Genomic DNA, 10,362 nt, shown 5'->3' with positions numbered 1-10,362 from the left:
TCCAAGATGCACCCTTGTGCACAATATGAGATCATTTGAACAAACTATGCCATGAATGTGGCCATAAGATTGATCATTTGACTTGAAAGCCATGAATCTTCACGCATGATAGCTCGTTTCTAAGAACACTTTTTTAAAATAATTGTCGTATTACAAGTTTATTATTTTTTCTGGAAACTTGGTCACATATAATGACACAATGCGAAGGTTTTCAATTTTTTGATTTTTTTTTAAAAAATTATGCCCGTTTCAAAATGCGGTCAAAACGACGGGCTTGACCGTTCTTAGCTAGTGGTTGAATCTTGGAAAACTTTTGATGTTTCCCTGATTAAATAGATACTTATGTACCTAGAAATGATTTTTGAAGAAAAAAAATAGCAAAATACAAGGCAGCTACAGTTCAAATTTGACCCACTTCCTAATGAATCGGCGGAAATTTGTCTTTTTCACCAGAGATGGACCAAAGCTTTTGATACTCAACCATTTTGTCAATTGTGCATTAAATATGGCCTAGTATTTTAGAAAATTTATTTGGTCCAATTTTGCAACAAATATATGGTAGGTCCTTCACAAAAAAACTCATTTCGGGCACTCAGAAATGGAAAATGAATTTTCCGTGCAAAGAAAATGAAAACTCCCTTAGGAAACATTGTTTGAAATTCCAAGATGCACCCTTGTGCACAATATGAGATCATTTGAACAAACTATGCCATGAATGTGGCCATAAGATTGATCATTTGACTTGAAAGCCATGAATCTTCACGCATGATAGCTCGTTTCTAAGAACACTTTTTTTAAAATAATTGCCGTATTACAAGTTTATTATTTTTTCTGGAAACTTGGTCACATATAATGACACAATGCGAAGGTTTTCCAATTTTTTGATTTTTTTAAAAAAAATTATGCCCGTTTCAAAATGCGGTCAAAACGACGGGCTTGACCGTTCCTAGCTAGTGGTTGAATCTTGGAAAACTTTTGATGTTTCTCTGATTAAATAGATACTTATGTACCCAGAACTGATTTTTGGAAAAAATAAATAGCAAAATACAAGGCATCTACAGTTCAAATTTGACCCGCTTCCTACTAAATCGACGGAAATTTGTCTTTTTCACCAGAGATGGACCAAAGCTTTTGATACCCAACCATTTTGTCAATTATGCATTAAATATGGCCTAGTATTTTATAAAATTGATTTGGTCCATTTTTGCAACAATTATTTGGTAGTTCCTTCACAAAAAACATCATTTCGGGCACTCGGAAAATGGAAAATGAATTTTCCGTGAAAAGAAAATGAAAACTCCCTTAGGCAACATTGTTTGGAATTCCAAGATGCACCCTTGTGCACAATATGAGATCATTTGAACAAACTATGCCATGAATGTGGCCATAAGATTGATCATTTGGCTTGAAAGCCGTGAATCTTTACGCATGATAGCTCGTTTCTGAGAACACTTTTTTAAAATAATTGCCGTATTACAAGTTTATTATTTTTTCTGCAAACTTGGTCACATATAATGACACAATGCGAAGGTTTTCCAATTTTTTGATTTTTTTAAAAAAATTTATGCTCGTTTCAAAATGCGGTCAAAACGACGGGCTTGACCGTTCCTAGCTAGTGGTTGAACCTTGGAAATTTTTTGATGTTTCTCTGATTAAATAGATACTTATGTACCTAGAAATGATTTTTGGAAAAAATAAATAGCAAACTACAAGGCAGCTACAGTTCAAATTTGACCCGCTTCCTACTCAATCGGCGGAAATTTGTCTTTTTCACCAGAGATGGACCAAAGCTTTTGATACCCAACCATTTTGTCAATTGTGCATTAAATATGGCCTAGTATTTTATAAAATTGATTTGGTCCATTTTTGCAACAATTATTTGGTAGTTCCTTCACAAAAAAACCTCATTTCGGGCACTCGGAAAATGGAAAATGAATTTTCCGTGCAAAGAAAATGAAAACTCCCTTAGGCAACATTGTTTGGAATTTCAAGATGCACCCCTGTGCACAATATGAGATCATTTGAACAAACTATGCCATGAATGTGGCCATAAGATTGATCATTTGGCTTGAAAGCCGTGAATCTTTACGCATGATAGCTCGTTTCTGAGAACATTTTTTTAAAATAATTGCCGTATTACAAGTTTATTATTTTTTCTGCAAACTTGGTCACATATAATGACACAATGAGAAGGTTTTCCAATTTTTTGATTTTTTTGAATTTTTTATGCCCGTTTCAAAATGTGGTCAAAACGGCAGGCATGACCGTTCCTAGCTAGTGGTTGAATCTTGGAAAACTTTTGATGTTTCTCTGATTAAATAGATACTTATGTACCTAGAAATGATTTTTGGAAAAAATAAATAGCAAAATACAAGGCAGCTACAGTTCAAATTTGACCCGCTTCCTACTGAATCGGCGGAAATTTGTCTTTTTCACCAGAGATGGACCAAAGCTTTTGACACCCAACCATTTTGTCAATTGTGCATTAAATATGGCCTAGTATTTTAGAAAATTGATTTGGTCCAATTTTGCAACAAATATATGGTTGGTCCTTCACAAAGAAAACTCATTTCGGGCACTCGGAAATTGGAAAAATGATTTAAAAGGTCTCATTTCTCATAACTCTTTAAAAATATTTGTCTTATTTCAATTTGTGATTATTCCTGAAAACTGAAGTCAAATTTGCTAACACGATGAGAAGTTTTTTTTCAATTTTTCAGGTCATAATAAAATAGTTAACATGAGCATCTTAATTTTAGTCGATTACGACCAATTGAAATGGTCAAAATATCATACCTGTATACTGCGTTCTGATTGGTCCAGGGGCCTCTCACGCGGATCATGGATAAATCACTGTCGGATGCTCCTGGATCCAACGGCCCGCACGTCGCCCGTCTCACCCACGTCCCGCACTCCTCCTCTCGCACCCTTCTCTCCCACGCACTGACGCCCCTCTCTCCTCTCCCTCACTCTGATCTGATCTGAATCCACCGTCGCCCACCCCCACCGCCACCCACCGTCGCCCACCCCCACCGCCACCCACCGTCGCCCACCCCCTCCGCCGACGACCCTCACCATCGAGCCCACGCCCAGATCCGCGCTCTCTAGTACTCGCCCGCAACCCTCACCCGTGGCTAGGGTTTCGGCCGCCACCCCTAAATTCGTCGGGATCTGCCACATCCAGCGACAGCGAGGCCAGAGGTGGCCGGATCTGGCACCGGCAAGCCCCTCCCCTCCTTATTCGCGCACTATCTCCTCCTCACCTCACCTTGTCTTGTGTTCCCTTTCGGCAGGTGGATGGGATGACGACGATGGCAGGAGGGGCGAACCTCCATGGGACGGGTCGCCACCAAGGAGATGGAGCTCTTTCTCCCCTACCACGCAACCTCCCTCCCAGCGCCAATAGAGCGCCGGCTACCATGACGCGACAGCGCTGTCGCAAGCCTCGCGGGGCTGTGCATCTCGTCGTCTGCCACGCCCTACCAGGAGCTACATCACCCACACGTCTCCTCTGAAGAAGGGGACGATGGCTTGTGCGTCGGCGTGGTTGGCTCCAGCTCCCCGCCGACCTATGACTCCACATGCGTCGCCGTCTTCGACCACAGGTCCATGTCCTCGATCTGCTTCCTTTGCTTCCCGTAGGTTTCCGCGTAGATCTGGCCGTTTGATTTGATGCGGATGCGAATTTGGTTCTCCATCGCTGTAGGTTTCATGTGCGTACTCGCGTTCGAATTAGCATTGAATCCCTCAGTTTATGCAGTTTCGTTGTGGTTGATTGACACCCCTGTGAAGACAAAATTCAGGACCAACTGTTAGCTTTTTGTGAAGAAAAAACTGTTGGTAAAAAAATCGTAGAACCCCCCAATAGCCTCGCTCTGCTGTACATTATATTACTTGGGTTACTGCAACCCTGCCTCCCTGCTACTGTGTTAGTCTGCAACGCATACCAAGTTGATTTCAATGCATTTTTTCCATAATTAGACTTATGAAGCTCAAACTGACCATATCAGCACTAGTCTCACATTTAGATTTAAAATGTTGACTGGAAATGTGTGTAGTCGGTATTTGTCTTGTAGCATGGTCATATTCAGAGACTCAACTCGTTTCTTCTTTTGTTCCTACAAGACAATTCAACTTAACTTTAAAAAGTAACAGTAAATTTGGATACTGCCAGACACAAGAGAAGACTGTTACAATGATAGTATGTGCTACATTTGATCCCAGGTTGTATAACATATCTGTTACTGCAGGTCACCCATCCTTGAGGAGCAGAAGGAGGGACGCATCTAATTGACGATCAAGGGCCTGCTCTGCTCCTCTTCTTCCTTGACCATCGGTACCACCATGTTCCCGGGCTTCCAAGGTGCGCCAGCACACCGCCGCCATGCCTCCTCTGCTCTCCGGGCTCGGACCAATCGCTCGCCCCTTCAGGTATGCACGTCTCCTGCTATTATCTCAACCCTGTGAGTGCCAACTTGCCTCTTGCCTCTTGCCTGCCAAGAGTGTTGACTGAATTGCTTCTGATACATGTATGTGTGTGTTTGTGTGCAGCCCAAGCCTTATGTGCACTTACTGGTTTACTAGTCCTGATTATGTGCACTTCCTGGTTAAAAATCTGCACTTATAATAGTCCAGGTTATGTGCACTTACTGGTTTAACCTCCTGTTAAAAATCTGATGCTATAATAGTCCAAATGTTAAAAATCGGATGCTATAATAGTCCAGGTTATGTGCACTTACTGGTTTAACCTCCTGTTAAAAATCTGATGCTATAATAGTCCAAATGTTAAAAATCGGATGCTATAATAGTCCAGGTTATGTGCACTTACTGGTTAAAAATCTGCACTTATAGTTATGCTATTGCACTGTATACATGTGTAGTCAGTAACTAGTGCTACTACTTGAACTCAAAATTTCTTTTACAAAGACTAAAAAAGACGAGCATTTCTCTAGCCAATGTCTGCAGTAGTTGCTGTTGTGTAGTCATCGGCTGGACCTATGCATCTCATCAAAATTTGCAATGATGTTTGTTTCCTAAGAAACTAGCGAATTATAGAGGCCTGAGATTCTTCTGTTGTTGTACTTGTACATGTAGCAGTGTTCTTGGCACTGTGACCTAAAGCAATCAGTCGGCCAATTGCAGTCTTGGCATGCTCTGTTGCTCTCCTAGTTGTTAACCTATGTGTAGTACGTAGGAATAGAGGTATGCTAAATCTGGCATTTTCAAGTATGTTGTGTTGCTGTGACTCCTCTCAGTTTAATAAGTCTGGCATAAGATGTATTTATTTAGACGAAGTATCCGCTTTCCCTGACATAATGATTTTTAGCTACTGCAGCATTTCTTGAAATGATTTTTATTCTAAGCATTTTTGTCAGTCAATAAGCTAGTTCCTGAATCAAATTTGTTAATGAAATGTTTCTGTAGCATGCTATAGTTAATTACTCCCTCCGTTCCTAAATACTTGTCTTTCTAGGCATTTCAACAAGTGACTACATACGGAGCAAACTGAGTGAATCTACACTCTAAAATATGTCTACATACATCCGTATGTGGTAGTCATTTGAAATGTCTAGAAAGACAAATATTTAGGAACGGAGGGAGTAGTTGGCAAGTGTGATGTCCATTCGCTGGATTCCATCGCCTGATTCCAGACGCCTCCTCTGTTTTTTGCAGGTCCGGCAGCACCGCCGCGTCGACGACGAAGGTGGTGACTGCGGCGGCGAGCGGCGCGAGTTGGTGGCTATGGGACTCGGCGGCACGGCTCTCGTCAGCGGTGACAGAGGCGGTTCTTAGGCGAGCCGAGCGTGCCTCCTCCCCGTCCCCAAAATCGCGTCCCTTTAACGCGTTCCATTTCGAACAGCCGGCGCATCAGCGTTGTCGGTCTGTTGCCTGATTCCGACTAATCCAGCTTCTTTTGGTCTAGCTGGGCATTATTTTGAGTTCATATATGTGCTTGTCACTCCATATGTTATAGTGATTCCCTCTGTTTCCTTACATGTTCTTGTAGTTTGGTTGCTTTCCTGTTCATGCATGTTTGTACAGCTATATATAGTTTTGCTGTGAATCTGTCGTGCATGTATTGAAATGCAGGAAATTTTGAATACATGTTCACTCTCAGCTGGGATATTGAATTGTACATAGTTATGTGATTTATTCATGTCTGCTTCTTATCTTATTAAGTGATTATCTTTATGTCCTTGCTACCAGTAGGATGGTCAATAGCTTGTTTTGTAGTTCTCTACTTTATGCAAATAGCTTCATGTAGCATTGTTCTACTATCTGTGTGATGCGGAACAATATGCTCTTAATCTGTTACTATATTCTCACCAAATGCATAGTTTTTTTTAGACCTACTGTTAAACAAAATATTAACTTGTATCATTTTTTCTTAACAATAAGCATATAATTCCTGACTCTTATGTTATATGATCAGCTTACTCCTGCTTCAACAACTGTACTAATTCCTGACTGTTGTATGTAAGGAGTAAAATAGTTTACTTGAGTGATATCCACTGGTTCACTATCTTAAAGCACCTTTTTAGCATTGTGGGCTGCTAATAGTATTTTAGACTTACCATATCCTCTCTTGAGCAATGGCAGGAGCGCATGATAGACTACTAAATGGACAAGTATCTGCAACGTTCAGCGTCGAAGATGATGCTTACCAGATGTTCTACTACAGCCCCATCCATATCATCGACATGAAGTTAGGTATCTACTCATCCTAAAATTGATGGCCTGAAGCTTGATGCATGTATAATGTGACACGCATTAGGATATCTGAATAATTTTGACATGTTTGCTCTGTTATCTAGCAGCAGGTTGATACTTGTCATTTGCCCTTTCCAAATATATCTCAGTTTTGTTGTTATGAGAATGTTATATGCATGGTTTCTTATTAGATCTCAAATTCTGCAGCTATGTTTGATTGTTAGGAGAATGTTATATGCAGGGCTACACTTGATTATGTTCCCTAACTTTTCTGATTTATAATCCGCAGATTTTGGCCTTCATTCGTCAAAAGTTGGTGTACAAGGAACTCCAGGTGAAGAATCTTTAAGTAAATAATTTATATAGATCAGGATCTTATGTTGTCGAGGTGGCTGCTGTTGTGACCAAAGATCAGCCTGGAGATGTGCATCATAGTTTTAGTTGATGTTGCCACTATGTTTTGGTGCATGTGTATTTGATTGTATGTACACTTGATGGACCGTGTAGTCGTGTACGTGCTGTTTGAGTTTCATTTAGTGATTTCTGGATTTGATCATTTAATTCAGAAAATTATATATTGTTTGCTGTTGAAATGTGTAAAATTGAAATCTGTGATTGAAAAAGATTGAATGTTCTATTGGATCGAATAATATTTGGGCTCTAAAAAGGCAATGGCCCAAACAATAGTGCAAGGAATATTGTGCAATGATGCTAATATGATACAAAAAGGCTTAATGAAATGGACTGCGAAATAGATGAGGCCTTGAAATAAAAAGGCTAAATTACTGGGCCAGGCCCATGTAGCTAGCGAAAATTAACAGAAAAAATGTAAAAAATGGCTGAATTAATGGGCTCGGCCCATATAAACATCCAATTGGACCGGGCTGATTCTAATTTTTGACCTTTTCAATTGGTCGCAATTTTCCCACATCAGATTGCCACGTCGGATCCGACGTGGCCTGGGCAGAGAGCTAGCGACCAAAACAGAAGGTCATGAAATCAACGACCTTTTGTTTTGGTCGTGGAATTCCACGACCTTCTCATAGAGAAAGTCGTTAATTTCAGTTTACGACTGCCAGCTTTTGACCATCTGTTTTTGGTCAAAAAACGGTCGCAAATGAAAATCAATGACCTTTCAGGGACCAATAGTGAGGGTCACAAGTTGACATATTTCTTGTAGTGTCCGGCGGCGGATGAAATCAGCCCCAATCATTTCGAGAGTGAGCCCGGCCGTGGTGAGGCAATGGATCCTGGTGGTGGTGGCCGAGAGCTTCTTGTCGTTGGCGTCGAGGTCGCTCTAGTCCTTGCGATGGACCGGCGGACCCGGCAGAACTCCCGTGGGTCCTTCTCCTCGATCCATCACCACCGGCTCCGCCACTCCTCCCACCTCTCCTTCTGGGCACCCTCCGGGTACGTGCCCTTCTCCTGAGACCTCGGGATCCAGGTGATGCAGCCAGAGATGGCGCCCCTGGCTGGATGCGAGGGTAGAAGTTGTGTCGGAAGAGCGTCGTGCTGGGGAGCACTCCGGTGAAGCCCTCGCAGAGATGGGCGAAGAAGGCCATGCACGCCATGGCAGTTGGCGTGAGATCCAGAAGGTGGAAGCCGTAGGTGTGCATGATGTCGTTGAAGAAATCAGAGAAAGGGGGCAGAGCCCGCAAGAGAAGTAGTCGATGAAGAATAGGTACCGATTCAGTCCGGGCTTGGCGAAATCGGCAGGGATGATGCACGTGGCAGGGTGCCCCGTCGTCTCCCTCCCCCACAAGGGCCTGAAGTAATCCCTGAGGTGGACCGCATCGACCGTCGAAGGGAAGTAGGCGTGCTGCGTCCGGAGCGCCGCCAACTCGCTCTCCGCTGCCTCCCTCTCCCTGGCGTCTTTGGACGCTCCCTTCCCCCTGCCTGTCTTGGGCGCCATAGCGGCTCAGAGGGAATAAAGGTCAAGGGCAATGGGGGCGCGACGGCCGCGAGCAGAGGCAGGAGCTTGAAGAAGAGGGGAACGACGGTTCCGAGATTGGAAAAAGCACCAAGGGTAAATGAACAGTGCCCTTGCAGTTCTCCTTTTTTATGGGGAAGACGCGGGTCGCCTCTTTACCGTTCGCCACGATGTGAGGCAAGCGTGCAGCAAGCGCTGCACACACGACCCCCACATCACTCATTCAACGCGGATCGTGGGGAAGGGCAACTGGCGAAGGAATAACTGCGGATAAGACTCTGCCACACATGCCTGCGCATCATTCTGGGCCTGACCCAACAACGCTCTACGCTTATGTGTGGCCCAGGCCCGGGGGCTCCTATCAGTGTACAAAAGTAGGGGCCTTCTGTACCCCTTTACTTGTGCGCGGGCAGTTATAGCCACGCATGCGGCCATGCTTGGCGGGGCAGAGGAAACAAAGACACAAAATAACTAGAGCAGCGCCAAGCCAGAGGCGCGAGGAGCAAAGGGACAAGGTGGGCTTTCCCCGGCAAGAGCCTTGCCGAGGGCAGCTTATGTAGCCCCGGCGAGAGCCTTGACGGGGCAACTTGCCCAACACCAGTGAGGCTGCCACCCTTGAGCCTGAGAATTCCAACACCATCAACAACATTGGAACCAAGGCTCGGGAGGCGCCTGCATGGTGGCATGCAGATCTTTGTGGAGACCAAGAACATACAAGGACTAGATGAGAACCAGAAGACGGAAACCCCTGGCAAGATCCTTGCCGGGGACGCTCACAAGACCCCCGGCAAGGACCTTGCCGGGGACACCTGCGAGACCCCGGCAAGACCCTTGCCGGGGACATCCGCGGGGCCGCAGCCAGGCCCACACGTGCCAAGGCTCCACCGCCGTTCCAACACAGCAGTCGGCCGTCAACTAGGCAGGTACCTGCATGGCGACGTGCGGCTTCCAGGCCAACTCAGCAAGCACCTGCGTGGTGGCACGCAGATCTTCATGAAGACTCTGCCACCACACCAGCTCAGCAGCCAGCCAGCCAGCGTGGTGCTGCACGCCTCGTCTGCCTCGACGCCCGTCGGAGCGAGGCGAAGCGGCGACGAACGGGACAAGCTTCCTTGCCGTCCCAGATAAAGTGAGATGGCACGTCGGCAGCGCATTAAATGCGTTTTGTCCTACGGTGCCAAGGATAGACTTGTATACAATACATACTTTCCACCTCCTATGTGCCACCGCGGCGACCCTTTTGACTATAAAAGGAGGCCCGAGGCGTATTGAGGAAGGATTCAGACTTTTTGGACCCTGCACGCTTTGTAGCTAGTCCAAGAACACCAGATAAACACAAACCAGCAGGAGTAGGGTATTACGCATCGCTTGCGGCCCGAACCCGGATAAAAATTCCCCCGTGTCGATTTCCTAAACCCGCTCTTTCAACAGCCCCACACCCTGTCAACCGTAGTAGGGATTCCCCGTGATCCCATAGGTGTCGTTTCCCCGACACGTAGATCTCCTCGGCAACGGCGCTCGAAATTCTTCCTGCTACTTCTTGAGCTTGCATTGGGTTTTCCCTTGAAGAGGAAAGGGTGATGCAGCAGAGTAGAGATAAGTATTTCCCTTAGTTAAGAACCAAGGTATCAATCTTGTAGGATAAACGCGCAAGTTCCCAATAGATCCACGTGCACAAACAATCAAACACTTGCACCCAATGCGATAAAGGGGTTGTGAAT

At 44.7% G+C, this 10,362-nt stretch overlaps 1 long non-coding RNA gene across 1 annotated transcript; it reads left to right on the top strand.

The window, feature by feature from the left end:
• Positions 1 to 2,877: 2,877 nt before the first annotated feature.
• LOC109786886 (uncharacterized) lies at positions 2,878 to 7,304 on the top strand. The gene is made up of 6 exons (XR_012204788.1): positions 2,878 to 3,220; positions 3,294 to 3,605; positions 4,251 to 4,431; positions 5,674 to 5,880; positions 6,601 to 6,711; positions 7,001 to 7,304. It is a non-coding gene; the product is annotated as an uncharacterized lncRNA (long non-coding RNA).
• The last annotated feature ends 3,058 nt before the right edge of the window (positions 7,305 to 10,362 follow it).

Source organism: Aegilops tauschii, chromosome 3 (assembly GCF_002575655.3).
Source record: "Aegilops tauschii subsp. strangulata cultivar AL8/78 chromosome 3, Aet v6.0, whole genome shotgun sequence".
Classification (NCBI taxonomy): Eukaryota; Viridiplantae; Streptophyta; class Magnoliopsida; order Poales; family Poaceae; genus Aegilops; species Aegilops tauschii.
Note: the sequence above shows the minus strand (reverse complement) of the source record. Positions and strands in the feature narration are given on the sequence as shown.